Raw genomic sequence first — 15719 nt, forward strand, 5'->3', positions numbered from 1 at the left:
TGAAACTCTCAAAATGAAGGGTGAAAGGGGCAGGAGATCAGGTGAGGTTCGGGAGTCGCCTTGCGCCCCATACGGGAAACAGCTGCCCACCCACGACTCCCAAGCCTCCCCCAATCTGCTAAAGCAGCCTTTCTCAACCTGTGGGTCCCCAGATGTTGTTGGACTACAACTCCCATCACCCCTAGCTAGCAAGGCCAGAGCTCAGGGATGATGGGAGTTGTAGTCCAACAACATCTGGGGACCCACAAGTTGAGAACCGCTGTGCTAAAGGAAGGGGGAAGGGGGTAGGAGATCAGGGAGGCTCGTGAGTCATGGGTGGGAGGCGCGCCGTTGTCCAGGAGGGTGCGCAAGGTGCGCGGTTTCTCTGCTTGGCAAGGCACGGAGGGGTGAGATCACTTCGATCCCCTCGGCCAACTGGAGTGGCGGCAGAGCTGGCGTGGAGCCAGGCAGCTGAGCGTGAGAGAGAGCGTGAATGAGAGAATATCCCTGATGGCCGAGAACTGCAGAAGTCAAATTGGAGCAGGGAAGCCTTATGCTCTTTTAAGTTGAGGCTGCTTGAGTTGAGGTACCTCCATTGCAGGGGGTTGGCCTAGATGCCCCTCAGAGATCCTTTCCAAATCTGTGATTCTGTGATCATCCCACAGTCGTATTCTCAAACTCTGCTTCCAACTCCACCCCCCCCCCAAGTTTCTCTCCTCCTCTGGACTTCTCAAGGCAGCAAAGCAGCTGAAGTATAGATGTAATTAGGGATAATAAAGCATGTAATTTATTTATTTTTTAAAGTGTTCCTGCATTCATTGAAAAAAAATCTGGTAACCATACACTATAACCCAGTGGGGCTAAATTCATCTTCACACCCACTGGGCTCATCTCTACTAGGTAGTTGGACAGTAGTAAGGAGAGCAGACTGGATACTTTACATGTTACAGATGAAAACAATATCATCCAGCTTCTTTCTGTTTATAGTTAATACACATTACTTGCCCTACATCAATGTCAAGGAGTGAAATATGAATTCCAGAGTCTTCAAGTTCTGTAGGAAACAGATCATATGTGTTATTCATTAGCACAAAATGTTAGCAAAAAGACTATTACTCTTTGGAGTTGTGCAGCGTCTTAAATATGTACCACATGAGAGTGAATCTAGGTTGCCTGGTGTCTTCCTGAAGTGGATAATTTTCAATTAATTACTCTTCCGCAGCCCTTTCAACAACATAGCCAGTGCTTACCAATCTCTCTTTTAAGGGATACAAAATCTTCCCCACTGTAAGCAATTTTACAGGATTGTAAATATTGTGACTGACACTCCAGTCATCTTGCTAAATTATGAGTTCATAAATTTGGAATGTATGACAAGGCATAAACGTTCCATTAATCTCTGCCTTTGGTTGATAATATTCACTTCAGGAGGGGGGTATTTTGGGGGGATGGACGGACCATGAACTAAAAATGTACAAAAATAAGTTTCTCAGAGCGCAACTTGGCTTCACTGTTAGGGTTCCCAAAAGCCGAGCTCAGCTTTTGGATGGAGGTAACTGCAAGTTGATTTTAATAAACTTCTTTTCTAGCTATAACAACTGCAACAAAGTTATGGGGTAGGGACCTCAATTGTCATGGATTTCATGCTGGTGGAGAGGACCTAGTGATGAGGAAGAATGCATTTTAAATCTTCCGAGGGAGACAGCTGGCATGTGTTCTGCTATATGGCAAGCATTCATATTATTTTGAAACCATAGGTGGTATAGATTTTTATGGTTACAAATCCTCTCGAGTTTGCTTATTTATGTAGCCTGGGATGGATATTGCTGAGAATTATTCTGGAACAGAACTCTGCGGAAAAAGCCAATAGCCATATAACACAGGCGCTAATAATAGTTCTAAACGTTTTGTTTTAAAGCGTTCCATGGCTTTCTCTAGCAGCTCTGACTGCCAGCATGTGAGCTTACAAGTGCTACAGAAAATGGCTCATTTGCTACACTACTTATTTGATCGTGAGCATATAATTGTAAGGTGTGGTGATAACTGCAGGAGGATAGCTGAAAGAAGTACTCTAGGGACACACAACCCCTCATGAAAAAGGACATTGCAGTGAAGATTTTCTGCACTGCCAGTATATACCAAACTGGGAAACCTGCAGCCAGTCCCAAGTCTTCAGAGGGTGAGTAGGCTTGTCATAGGGCTGTGTCCAAATGGACTCTCAAAATTCTCTAACTTATTCATGGGCAGAGGTTTTTTTTTGGGGGGGGGAGCTACACAGAGACGTAGCGTGGGTTGACAGTGCCCTAAGCAAAGTGGGGTGGGAGGGAGGGATGGACAGAGTTCACATGCACATTCAACTGCCTAACAGCATCTGAGTTACCCAGGAGATTGCAGCCACAGAGATAAGAAGAGAAGAGTCCTTCTGGTGTCTGGAGAGGTCACTTCCTGGTTCGAATGGAGAAAGCATTTTCAACGGAGCCCAGGGACAGAAGCACACAGATGTATTGAGGCAGCAACAGGTGTTGAAATTTTGCGCCCCTAAGAATTTTGAGCCCAGGGCAACAGCAATTGCCCCTATACACACACTAAGCCATTGGAGCTACATGTTCTACAGCAGGGCTGACTTTCTTAGAAGCTGACTCCAGGCACTTCAAGTAAACTCAAACATGAACAACTTTCTTCTACTAAGTGCCGAGGTCAGTGGACCACGTGCCACACTGGCCCCAGATGTATTTCTCAGTCCCAACACCAGGACTGAGGCTCCTATGCATTGGCTAGCTATGCTGCAGTCTTCTATCTTGGGTGGCTCCTGAATGTTGGCAATGATGGTTCTCCCAAAGCGCCCATGGCCTTGGCCTTTTCCTGCCACACAGCGACACAGCAGCTCCCTGGCCCAACCCATGTGCTCCTCCATCATTCAGGTGATTCTCTCCCCGCTTGCTTCCATCATTGTTGCCTCTGTCGGTCTCTGATGTCCCTCCTCCCATGTAACTCTCACATCAAGTGAACATCCAAGTGCCTGCTACGTCTCTACTTATATAGCCCTTAGTTGCTGGGGAAAGACTCACCGTGGTGTGTGTGTGCCTTGGCTTCAATGGCTCCAGCTGCTGGCCTGACTCTTAATTGGCTTCAGGAGGGGGTGAGTCATGTGCTTTCAATCTGGTCTCCTTCCTACCACCGCTCCAGCTGTTCCAACCTCCTAATCCTCCTCCTGACTCTTGGAAGGAGTCATGTTCCCCCAGCGTCCTGGTTCCCTCTGAGATGGAGGACTGTGTGATCTCTTCTTCCCTGTGTTCCTAGCATTCCATGCTGTCTTTCTGCTCTCCTACTGACCCTTTGACCCCCAGCCCCTCTGTCACACCTTCATGTTCCATGAGGCTGTTGAGGTCTCCTGACCTGATGCCTGAGGTTGTCCTCATCCTGCCAGCCCCGGCACCCCTACCATTCCATGACACCTTGTGATCCAAAATGGTAAGTCCTCTGAGCAACATCAGCTGGCCTCTAGTTTGAGCATACCCATCACCATCTACTGTGCTAATGCCTGTGACGTTATTAGTGCTCTGCGTCTTGTGGTTTGGGATGTCTATAGAATTAGGGTGGCATACAGAGGAAAGGTCACACAACAGTACAGAAGAACACACAAGTAATTGTACCTCTACAACTATTGGATGTTAACTACTGGGGGAGAATGCAGCAGCAATTATTAGCAATACAATTATTTTAAAAAGTTGTTAATGTTGTATTTTAAAGTCGCCATCCCATGAACTTATAGTGAAGGGTGGGTAAGAAATATGATATGATGATGATTACACTTCTAGCATAATTAAATTACATTTCTGATGAATATTTTAGGAATTGATTCTAAAATTGAACACATACACAAAGAACACTACAACTGTAAAAGGGAAATGGCTCAGGGGCAGGTGATGAAGAAGAAGAAGAAGAAGAAGAAGAAGAAGAAGAGGAAGAAGAAGAAGAAGAAGAAAGGTGAGTGTTAATTTTTTTTAAATGGGGGAAAATGAGTGGGAAAAATATTAACAGAGGAATGACTAAGTAAGTAAAAAGGTAAAGGTAAAGGGACCCCTGACCATTAGGTCCAGTAGTGGCTGACTCTGGGGTTGCGGCGCTCATCTCGCTTTATTGGCTGAGGGAGCCGGCGTACAGCTTCTGGGTCATGTGGCCAGCATGACTAAGCCGCTTCTGGCGAACCAGAGCAGCGCACGGAAATGCCGTTTACCTTCCGGCTGGATACCTATTTATCTACTTGCACTTTGACGTGCTTTCGAACTGCTAGGTTGGCAGGAGCAGGGACCAAGCAACGGGAGCTCACCCCATCGTGGGGATTCGAACCGCTGACCTTCTGATCGGCAAGTCCTAGGCTCTGTGATTTAACCCATAGCGCCACCCACGTCCCAAAGTACAAAGTAAGTAAGTACAAAGATCTTATTCTGAATTTGAGGAAGTTATGCAAATTTATTTTAGTGCTTATGTTTCAACAGTGTTCTTAACAAGTTTCTAGGAGTTTTTTTAATGTTTGTTTTATTTGTATTGTTTTGATGCTTGGTTGTTTGCTGCTCTGGTCTCCTTTGGGAGAAAGGGCAGGATAGAAATTTAAGAAATATAGACGTCAGTAACTCCCTTAATTGTAGGTTGTAAACAATAATTAAACATCTCTGAAGGTTATGCTTATGGAACCATTTCCTCATATTTAGCCTAGAAAGAAAATTAGCACCTGAATTCATTCTACAGTTGTTGTTTTTCCACTAACAGCTAGTTCTCAATCCGATTTGAGTCTTGGAGTAGATTTTTATTTCAAATCCTGGAGAAGAGCTCTAGTAGCTCTGAAGAGCATACACTCTCCACACCAAAGGGTTCAGGTTGAATCCTTGGCACCTCCAGGCAGGGTTGGAAAGCTCTGCAGCAGAACTGCCAGCCAGAGGAGACATTATTGAGCTAAATGCACCAATTATCTGACTTGTTAAAAGGCAGTCCTGGCATATTGATTGATTGATTGATTGATGTTAATCCTTCATATAAATCCTAAAGTGGTTTACAATAGTAACAACACAGCTTTAAGAGGCAATACGATAAACCAAAGTAAGTAAAAACACGTCACAATAAAGACAGATTAAGATGCACCAAAAACCACAATAAGACAGGCTACGTCTCAGTAATCTTTGAAAGCCTGGCAAAATAGGTACTGGAAACTACTGGACATGCCAGTATTATTCTATATATGCATGCTATTTTATTCTATATATGTTTTAAAATCTTCTGCTCTTATTTGTATTTTGATTATGTTTATGCCCATTTGCTTTCAATGTTTGATTTTATTGGTATTTGCAATGGATATGAAACTGCTTAGAGGTTTTTGTGGATTGAGCTGTATTTAAATCTTGTCTGATAAATATATTTCTTAGAGAGCCAGTGTGGTGTAGTGGTTAAGAGCGGTAGTCTCGTAATCTGGTGAACCAGGTTCGCTTCCCCGCTCCTCCACATGCAGCTGCTGGGTGACTTTGGGCTAGTCACACTTCTCTGAAGTCTCTCAGCCCCACTCACCTCACAGAGTGTTTGTTGTGGGGGAGGAAGGGAAAGGAGATTGTTAGCCACTTTGAGACTCCTTAAAGGGAGTGAAAGGCGGGATATCAAATCCAAACTCCTCCTCCTCCTCCTCCTCCTCCTCCTCTTCTTCTTCTTCTTCTTCTTCTTCTTCTTCTTCTTCTTCTCCTCCTCCTCCTCCTCCTCCTCCTCCTCCTCCTCCTCCAAAAGTCTCTCATTGAATGTGATGCTGTCATCAAGATGCTTCAGTTTGCTCTCTACAAAGTATTCTGTGTTTTTAATAGACTTTTCTTCGGCCAGCTCTGTGAGGGAAATAGAGGTCTCCTAACGACTCTCAGCCTCTTTAACAAAACTACGTTTCCCAGGATTCTTTGGGGGAAGCAAGCCATGATTATTTAAAGTGGTATGACGTTGCTTTCAGTGTACAGTATAGTGCAGATGGGGCCTGATCCTTACAGTGCAGTGAATGTAAAAATCTACCACCTTCCTCCATTTCTCTGAGAATTTGAGAGCTCGAACTGTCCCTGCAAGCTTGCTTTCTGCTTTGTCGTGGTTAACAATACTAAACTACTCATGGGAAACATCTGGTATGCTTTAATACCAGCTTGGGTTGGGGGTGGGGGAAGAAAAGAAAACGCAGAATTAATTTTGATATGATAGTAAACCGGTTTGATTGGCCCTATACTGACACAGTCATTGTATCATTTACAATCTCTAAAAATAAATTGTGTTCTATAAAAACGTTACAAGATCCTATTAGGCCTTGCAGTTATGACGGCAGTACTATATGTGCTGCCGGGAAGCTGTAAATCCTTCTGGAACTCAGTGTATGGTTTGTACTGATTTTTCTATTAAGTTAAAGAAAATGTTAGCCATGTAAAAGGCAAACGTGACCCATCTGTTTCATGCAGCACAGTGCAGTTTCCCTGATTAAAAATACCTGGAGCCATTCCAACGTTGCCGTCATATTGGCTGAGCAACTGCTACAAGCCAACCCCTGCAAACGCTCAGATCTGGAAGTTCAAAGCTTATTTAGATTGTGTGTGCTTGTAAAACGGGGAGGTGGAATGCTGTTTGTGTTTAAAATAATGCCTTGCAATTTTTTCAGGACACCGGGCCCCCCCCCCATTAATATCACCTGAACGCTATGCGTATGGCATGCAGCAACTTCTAAATAGGAGATATTGTACTTTCCCCCTCTCTTCTGCCTGCTTTTTTTTGGGGGGGGGCAGTAATTCCCAAACCATCTGGTTAGCAGGTACTGTATTGTGTTTGTAGTGTGACACACCAAATGAAAAAGTCTGATCTTTTAAAAACTACCATAAATTTCCCAAATGGCCTTGTGTGAAATGTTAAAAAGCAGAAGATAGAGGTTTTAGGTTACACAGCCTTTAATTCAAAGAGAGAGAAAGAGAGAGGGAGAAGAAGAAGAAAACGTATAAACAGAGACAGGTGGGCTACTTGCTTCATACCTGGACTGCGCCAGCTTCTTGAATCCGTGAACATTACACCCGGAGACAGATGGAAATTGGAAATAATCAATCATTCTCGCAGGGACTTGATCATTTTGAAACATACCCAAGATGAGTCACTTGCCAGCATCTTTTGAAGGTGAGGCGCTTAAGTCCAGGCAAGAGCAGATGTTCTAAGGTGGTGATGTGATGTATATCATATGGAGTGTGTGAAGCAGCCCATATAAGCATCATTATGATTTGATAGGTGATGTGAGTGATGGATGAATCATGTATCGTGCATAATTTCATCATAATATGCATCCCATTTAGCAAGCTCGATACATGTGGAATATACAAGTTGAACGGAATCTCCCAAATCTGGTGAACGTCAACATTCATATGGGAATGCTGACAACCTTAGATGGATTTCCTGAAAGTCCAGAAACAACTATATCTTCCCCACTTTCCACCAGTAAAGGCTGCTAATCCACCAGTAAATGCCTGCTCGTGCCTCTCTCTTTTTACACGGATGGTGCCATTTTGACTACATGATGACTGCTAGTGATACATATATTCAAATAAATTTCATTTAATAAAAATTGAGGGGTATGATAGTTTACTTAAACATTTTACTGCTTGCATTCTTTGACTTGTGGTCCCCACCAGCCCCTCGATCAGCGTGAAACCTTAGCATAAATAAAATCAGGATCTCTTTGTATGGGGCCATCTTTCCTCGTGATCTTCTTTTGAGGGGAGAATATCAAGAGAGAACTTGTTTTAGGAACATCACCAGCTATCTATCATAATTTTAGGATTCCCCATAGAAAAGAAGGGATGGCAAATACTCAAGAAAGCAATTGTTCTAGAGTCCTTGTCTCCGACAGGGTTTTGAAAACAATCTAAGTGTTCAAAGCAATAAATTATTTGGAAGAAGGGAGTTTGCATTTCTATTTATTCCCAGATTTCCTCAGAAATATATGTGTGTGTGCGCGCGCATGTGTGTGTTTTTATTTAGCTTTTAACAGTAACATCAACAATACATGATACATCAGAGCTGCAGCTGAGGTACAGGTAAATAAATAACTACCTGTCATTTGAGCAAAATAATACTTCCCTTGTATGCCAGCAGATCTTTCCAGAGCAGTAGATGGCGACGACAAATTGATCCCTTGCCCATAGCAAAAAGCCAAAGCACTGAGCTTTAAAGTCATCTTTAAAGACAACCTATATGTCTTGTTGCTTTGATTTTATAACTAAACGTCTCTGATAGACTCCCACTCCTGCAGAGTACCTCCTTCTTCTGTTTTCCAATACTTTGTTATAATCTGCCTTGCTGCCACCAGTAAAAAGTGCTGTATTTTGTCCATTAAAAATGGACACAAATGCTATTTAAGGTTGTTTAGCAATTTAGATAAATTTCAATCCTCTCTCTCTCTCTTGCTCTCATATACATGCATCCTGCCTGAAAGATTATCTTTATATGATCAATTTATGTGCCTGCGATGATTCTAACTCTCCACTGGATGTCAATAGTACTTAATTTAAACACTGGATCCTATCCATGGGGGGAAAAACTAAGAGAGTCTGGAACCACTGAAGTCAGTAATAAAGTTTTTCACCCATTTTAGTGTAATGATTGCTCCCACAACTGTCTTAATGAAAGTAATTATGTCTGAATTACAATTCATACATTGAAATAATTGAAATACTTTATTGTCACTTATATAACTTGTATACAGTGAGATTACACAAGCACCCCCCACTCAGCTCTCTTAGACTTAATTCCCCTCGTTTATTGCCCTGTTGTTATCTTTTCATTCAGCAGCCTAACAGCCCACGGACAGAAGCTGTTCTTTACCCTGTTGGTGTGACTAATCATGCTTCTATATCTTCTGCCTGAGGGCAGGAGATCAAGAAAGTGCCGGCCAGTGTGTGAATCATCCCTGAGAATTTTCCTCACTCTCCTGAGGCAATGTTCTTCCGCTATTTCATCCAGCAGGTTCACGGGACAGCCCATAATATCTTGTGCTGTGTTCACCACCCTCTGTAGGCATTTCCTATCAGATGGTGTCAAACCAGCGTACCACACTGTGATGCAGTATGAAAGGACACTTTCTATTGTTGACTGGTAGAAGGAGGTCATCAGATGTTGATTGATATTGTTCTTCTGTAAGACTCTGAGGAGATGGAGTCTCTGTTGGGCTTTCTTAACCACCTGGGTTGTATTTATTTTCCAAGTAATACATGATGAGAACCTGGATTTTGCTAATGTGGGTTTGGCAACTCCTGCCAAGTGCATTGCCCTGCTTTCCTTTGGATGACATCAGTGAAGCCGAGGGCAATGGTATTGTCATTTGGGCAGCCCGGCCTTATGCCATGGGGAGGGCAGTTTGGTGCTACTCATGCAGCAGTTTGACTTCACCCCTGGAGGCACACTCCATTATTTCTCAAGACAGATGGATGCCAACATTGACAACTTAGTTCTCCTTGTGTTGGCATTATATTGGCGATCTCCTGAACAGAAGAATTGCCTCAGCCTTTATTTAAATATAATGTCTGGCATTTTCCCTTCAATACTCCAAATATTATCCACATTCTACCATTCATTAATTTCTAACATTCATTGACTTGAGCAGTTATGTGTGCCCTTACACCTCCAAACTCTGTTACCCCAGATCTGTAACAATATTTACTGCTTATATGTGACAGGGGTTAAAGATAAGTGCCTTAACTCACAATTACTATACTTTTTGGCCCATGAGAAAATTTGTAAGTGGGCCTAACTCTTTTCTGGAATGGATGGATGGTTTTTTATATATATAATTTTAGAATTTTCCACATATTTATTTGAATTAACCAGCCCATTCTTTGGCTTTAGGTTTCTAGTTTTCTGATAATGGCGTACTTGGCAGCCTAAAGGTTGCCTTAAACACCATATGTAGAAGATCAGCAAAAGTGAATTGCATGCAGTGGGGATGGGAAGGGGGACGAGAACAAGATTTGGAACAAGAACTGATCTAAATCTCACAACTAATATTTGAGTTAGTGGCACCCTGTATTCTGGTATTTTACCTCCCAGTGCCTGTGGTATTTAAGTATAATGAGGTTTTCATACTTGACCCAAAGACAAGTCTTTCCCCCCGCTAAGCCTGCAGAAAGTGTTTTTTTAAATAATCATTTCTGGCATATTTATTCAGAATGTACTATACTTAAGGTTGCTGTAATCACAGACACACATTGGTTTACCAGCCATGATGTTCAAATTATTAATCGTAGACCAAAATCTTTGGCAGATGTAAAAATGATGTTTTATTTATCAAACTGACTCATTTGAAAAGGCAATTCTGGTCATTAGATTCTCTTAGCAGTACTGGCAAAGGATGCTGGGATACAGAAAATTGTAAATAATTTTTCGGCTTGTTTCAGACTGTATGGGCACACAAATGCATGTAGATGTTGTTTTTCTTTGTGAATTCAAACCTGATTATTTGCTGGCATTCATTCTCCTGCCAGATTATATCAGTAAAACTAGAAAAGATCCAGAGACAAAGCTAAGACACCTGGCATAACAGTGCACTTGAAATACCGTATATATTTTTTTCTGTTTGCCAACTATCCCCCGAAACTGAATTTTTGGTACTGCAACTTGCCAACCTCACATTTCCCTTCCTGAAAGGGTAGAGAGAAGTACAGAGTGCATCGTGTATATATATATAGAAATAGGCATCATTCCATCTGCAAGGTTTTTAAAAGTCTCTGCTGACTTGACAGAAAACTCAGCTTCTGATCTATTCTTATGCTCACCTGAAGCACTCTCATGTTTTATAGCTGTACCAGCGGCCCTGTTATTAGGCATAATGAGGATCCCACCACAGATATTGGGTAGCAAGAAGCAGCCATGAGGTGTAGAGAAAAGAGCTAAATGGGCCATGGAAGTGGAGAGTGTTGCCTTGTGTCCTGCGCTGAAGTAAGACTCAGCTGCCAGTCTGTTCCATCCCTTCCTGCCTCAATCTTCCACCCTGACAGGTGTGAGGAAAAGGGCTGCAAATACAGTGGTGATTCTGCTGCTCTATTAAGACCTCCCTCTCTCCACTAAGCACCACTTCTTCCCATCAAGCCCCATCTCTTTCCAGCTGGGCATTGGGTTGCAGCCTCAGTTGGGAAGAAGCCCCATTGAACTAAGTGGGCCATTTGTAACATGTTTAATAATAATAATAATAATAATAATAATAATAATAATAATAATAATAATAATAAATTTAGAATTGCATCCTTAGTCCATTCATCTAAGACTAATACTGTTTGAAAAATCATCCTAAATATTTTGGAATACCTCTTTCTAGTAGTGAATCAGTGAACTATCTGAGAAACTACCTTATCAGGGATGCCAACTTGAATAAAATATTGGGGGGGGGCAGGTAAGCCCCACCCTGCATAATTGATCACATGATCTCTCTCTCTCTCTCTCTCTCTCTCTCTCACACACACACACACACACACACACACACACACCATTTGATTGGCAATGCCCATCAACTTTAGGAGGGGCGACCTCTCAAATATTTTATGGGGGGGGGAGGTGAAGACCCCTCAGCCCCTAGGAGTTGTCTCCTATGTACCTTATAATTGCAGTGATATTGAGTATTTGTGAAGAAAATTTTCTCTGTGTTTGTGGGTAGTGTTTCTCATAAGAAATGCCATCTTGAATATTCTGCATTGTGTTTTAATGGCAGTGTAGAATTTTAGAATACACACCAACACAGTCTATTTTTAAAAATATGTTTTTATTCAAAATTAAAACAAAACATATTATCCAGAAACATATCATTTTTCCTCCCTCCCCCCACCCTCCCACACAAAACCCCCACCCCCCGGCTTCCCTCAGTTCCAGTCTTTGATTTCTCTGAGAATGCTGTTTTCTGCATGTTACAAAGTTGTATAGATTCTCAAACTGTTTAGCTGATTATTATCAATAAAAAGTTTGTGAATGTTTATTCAAAGTCAGCCAAGGAGTCCAGTTTGCTTTGTTGCATCTTCAAATACTTTATAAAGGGTTCCCATTCATCTTTAAAGTCACAGTTATCCTTGTCCCGTAGCTTATATGTCAGTTTTGTCAGTTCTGCATAGTCCCTCAATTTTTCTTGCCATGATTCTTTAGTTGGGGTTTCTTCAGTCTTCCATCCTTGTGCTATTAGAACTCTCGCGGCCATGGGCACAAGATGTTGGACATAATATTATGATGGCTGACTGGGAACAGCTATGGACCACTGGTATGACGTATATGGCATGTAATGCCTTAAAAGAGAATTTAATGAAAATGATTTACAGGTGGTACATAACACCAGTCAAGCTTGCAAAAAATTACCATTTGCCCGATAATAAATGTTGGAAATGTAATGAAACTGAAGGTACATTCTTTCACCTTTGGTGGACATGCCCAAAGATTAAGGCATTCTGGGAGATGATCTATAATGAAATGAAAAAGGTATTTAAATATACCTTTCTGAAGAAACCAGAGGCCTTTCTCCTGGGCATGGTCAGCCAATTGGTGCCAAAGAAGGATAGAACTTTTTTCATGTACGCCACAACAGCAGCAAGAATACTTATTGCAAAGCACTGGAAGACACAAGATCTACCCACCAGGGAAGAATGGCAGATGAAGCTGATGGACTACATGGAACTGGCAGAAATGACTGGCAGAATCCGAGACCAGGGAGAAGAGTCGGTGGAAGAAGATTGGAAAAAAATTAAAATATATTTACAAAAATATAGCAAAATTAATGAATGTTAGAAGGATGCTGGAATGAAGTTACATGGTTTTAGCAGAAATGTTATAAAGAATTAAGTAAAAATGGATTGTTATTGGGCCAAAGTGTAAAATATAAGGTCAGATTGGGTTAAGGTAAATTATAGAACAAAAATTGAGTAAGATGGAAAGAATTTGCTGAAACAATTAATTGAACTAGAATACAAAGAAGGGAGGTGTGAGTAGGTCGATGAAACAAGCAAATGAAAGGTAAAGATAGGGAATATTGGATCTGTGTTTTAGTGTTATTGTTTCTTTTTGTTGTACTGTTGTATTGTTTTTCTGTGTTTTTCTTTTTATGTATTGTAATGTATGTCCTGTTAAATCTTTTGTTGTTTTTTTCTTTTTGTAATTTCTAAACTTTTAATAAATATCATTAAAAGAAATATAGAACTCTCGCGGCCGTTGTCGCATACATGAAGATGTTTTTCAGCTTTTTTGGCAAATCACACACCAACACAGTCTAATGTTGCCTCGTCATTTGTCTGTTCTAGAATATAAGGGTGTGTGTTTCTCATTAACAACTTTACAAACTATGTGCTTATGGTTTTCATGTGTGGCACGGACCACATTTGAAAGATAGGGAAAGTGTCTGTGTTTCTGTGTGTGTTAGTTTGGTTTCATTTATTTGTTTTAGTTACTTAAGAAATTTTTATCCTTCCTTTAAAAATACCATTTTTCCAAGATGACTCACCAAACGACAGAGTGGAAGCAAAGTAACAAACAGCACACGCAGTATCAGATTAAAAACATATTTTTTAAAAAAACCAAAAACATGAGACAGATTAAAAAGGCGGCATTAGTGCAATGTGTTGGACTGAAAGAGAGTGAAGCAACAGCCAAGCAGATATATTTATGCAATGCTCCTGACCCCACAGCTGACTGGCTGTCCAAAATGCATTTTGTTTACAGACCCTGCTTTTCTGTAAACAGATTGTCTCTACACAGGCCATGCAGCGGGGAAGTTTCTGATGCTTGAAGAATGCCCAGGTGTGGTGCAAACCATCCAAATGGTGTTTGTATTAGCTGCCATTCTAGAGTGCTGAAAATGTTGAAGCTGGAAGCTGCAGAAACGAATGCTTCTCACTGAAACTGAGCGCAGGGCGGAGAGGAATTGGGTTTTGTTACTATTTTGTTCCTGGGATCCTATTCTTCCTTTTTGAAAAAGAATTCTATAAATTGAATAACGGCTGAAGGAGGTAGTGTTCCATTCAGACTCAGCTGTTTTCAGGAGATATCTCCCAGAGGCTATTTTGCAGAAAGGGTAGAAATGGTGCTATAGATTTTGTAGGTTTTTGTTTTGTTTGGTTTTTTGAAAACTAGGCTAAGTAGCCGTGATAAGCTCTATGATTACTTCATTGTCCAGCAGGTGGCAGTCATAGAGCCTCTTCTGACTGCTAAACCACAGACAAGTGTTCAGACTGTTCACCTTTATACAGAAGGTCAAGCCTCACACTTGCCAGAAGCTGCTGCTCAGATTTACTCCATGGTGCTGCGGCAGGAGATGAACTCTATACAGGTGAAACAAAATTTAAAAATTCCTTCCAGTAGCACCTTAGCAGACCAACACGGCTACCTACCTATAACTAGATCTATACAGGTGGAACATCTCTTAGAAGATGTCCAAATACGTCCCTGATGTCTGGACTTGATGAACTAGACTTGATTCTATGGCAAATGTACAGTGGGTTAAGGGATCTGAATCGATTTTGAATTTCTGCATTCCTGAACTCCTCCTTGAGTGGGCTTTGAGTTGCTGCAGCCTGCTCTTCCCATGTGCCTCTTGAAGGTATTAGTAAAGATGTGAGCTGCACACCTTCTGCTTGCTGTTTTGCTGGCTGTGTGACAACACCTGCAGCTACTGTTGGCTCAGGCAATAGCCTTTTCATTAATGGCTTTACTGGATGGTATGGAGCGAACATTCAAAACTAATAAACGTCTTCAGTGATTTACAACATGGTCAAGGCAGTAAAATATGCCTGCCCCGTAAACCCAAACTACAAAGATTTTTTAACTTGCACCAAGATTGAAGCCAGTAGGTCCTGCACGGCTAAGGAGTTCCTGAGTTGGATTTTTCCAAGGACCAGTGTCACTTTATTGAGGAAAGAGTTGCTGTTAGTAAAAGGGATATGCTTCTAAGTATCAAATATTAGACTGCTGATAGCAGTTTCAGAACAGAGAGAAACTGCTAGATATTTCATTTAGCTCATACATGGCAGAACTTTCTGGCAGTAAGAGCTGTTCGACAGTGGAACGGACTCTCTTGGGAGGTGGTGAGGTCTTCTTTCTTGGAGGTTTTTAAGCAGAGGTTGGGTGGCCATCTGCCATGGGTGCTGTAGCTGGGATTCTTGCATTTCAGGGGGTTGGATCAGATGATCCTCAGGGTCCCTTCCAACTCTACAGTGTGTGTGTGTGTGTGTGTGTTTCCTATCCTATCCTATCCTATCCTATCCTATCCTATCCTATCCTATCGTGTTTCTGTTCCTTGCTCTATTTCATTGAGTTCATTTAGCCAGCTCTTGAAATGTTCTTTGTCAGGAGACTCAGCACAGCGATCACATCTGGGATTTTTGAACTGAAAAACTGCAGAGGATTCTAACCCTGTTAGAAATAAATGTCTCAGCTCTGAATCCTTTCATACCCTTTTTTGGTGATGGTGATGGTGATTTACTTGTTCTTCCTACTAAGGGCCCAGGACAGACTACAACATTAAAATGCAATATTAAGGAAAAACAGTTTGAAGCAACTTAGAATCACATAAATAAGGTGGGTCCTGAAAATAGACACTTCAAGTGTCAAAAACCAGAGCAAAGAGGTGCGTCATTGTACTTATAATGACTTACAGGAGGAGACCTATCGCTCCTCATCTACAGTTTCCATCGTCCCCGACCATTAGCCACACTGGCAGGGGCTGATGGGAG

This window comes from Podarcis bocagei, assembly GCF_964188305.1.
Source record: "Podarcis bocagei genome assembly, chromosome: 10".
Taxonomy (NCBI): Eukaryota; Metazoa; Chordata; class Lepidosauria; order Squamata; family Lacertidae; genus Podarcis; species Podarcis bocagei.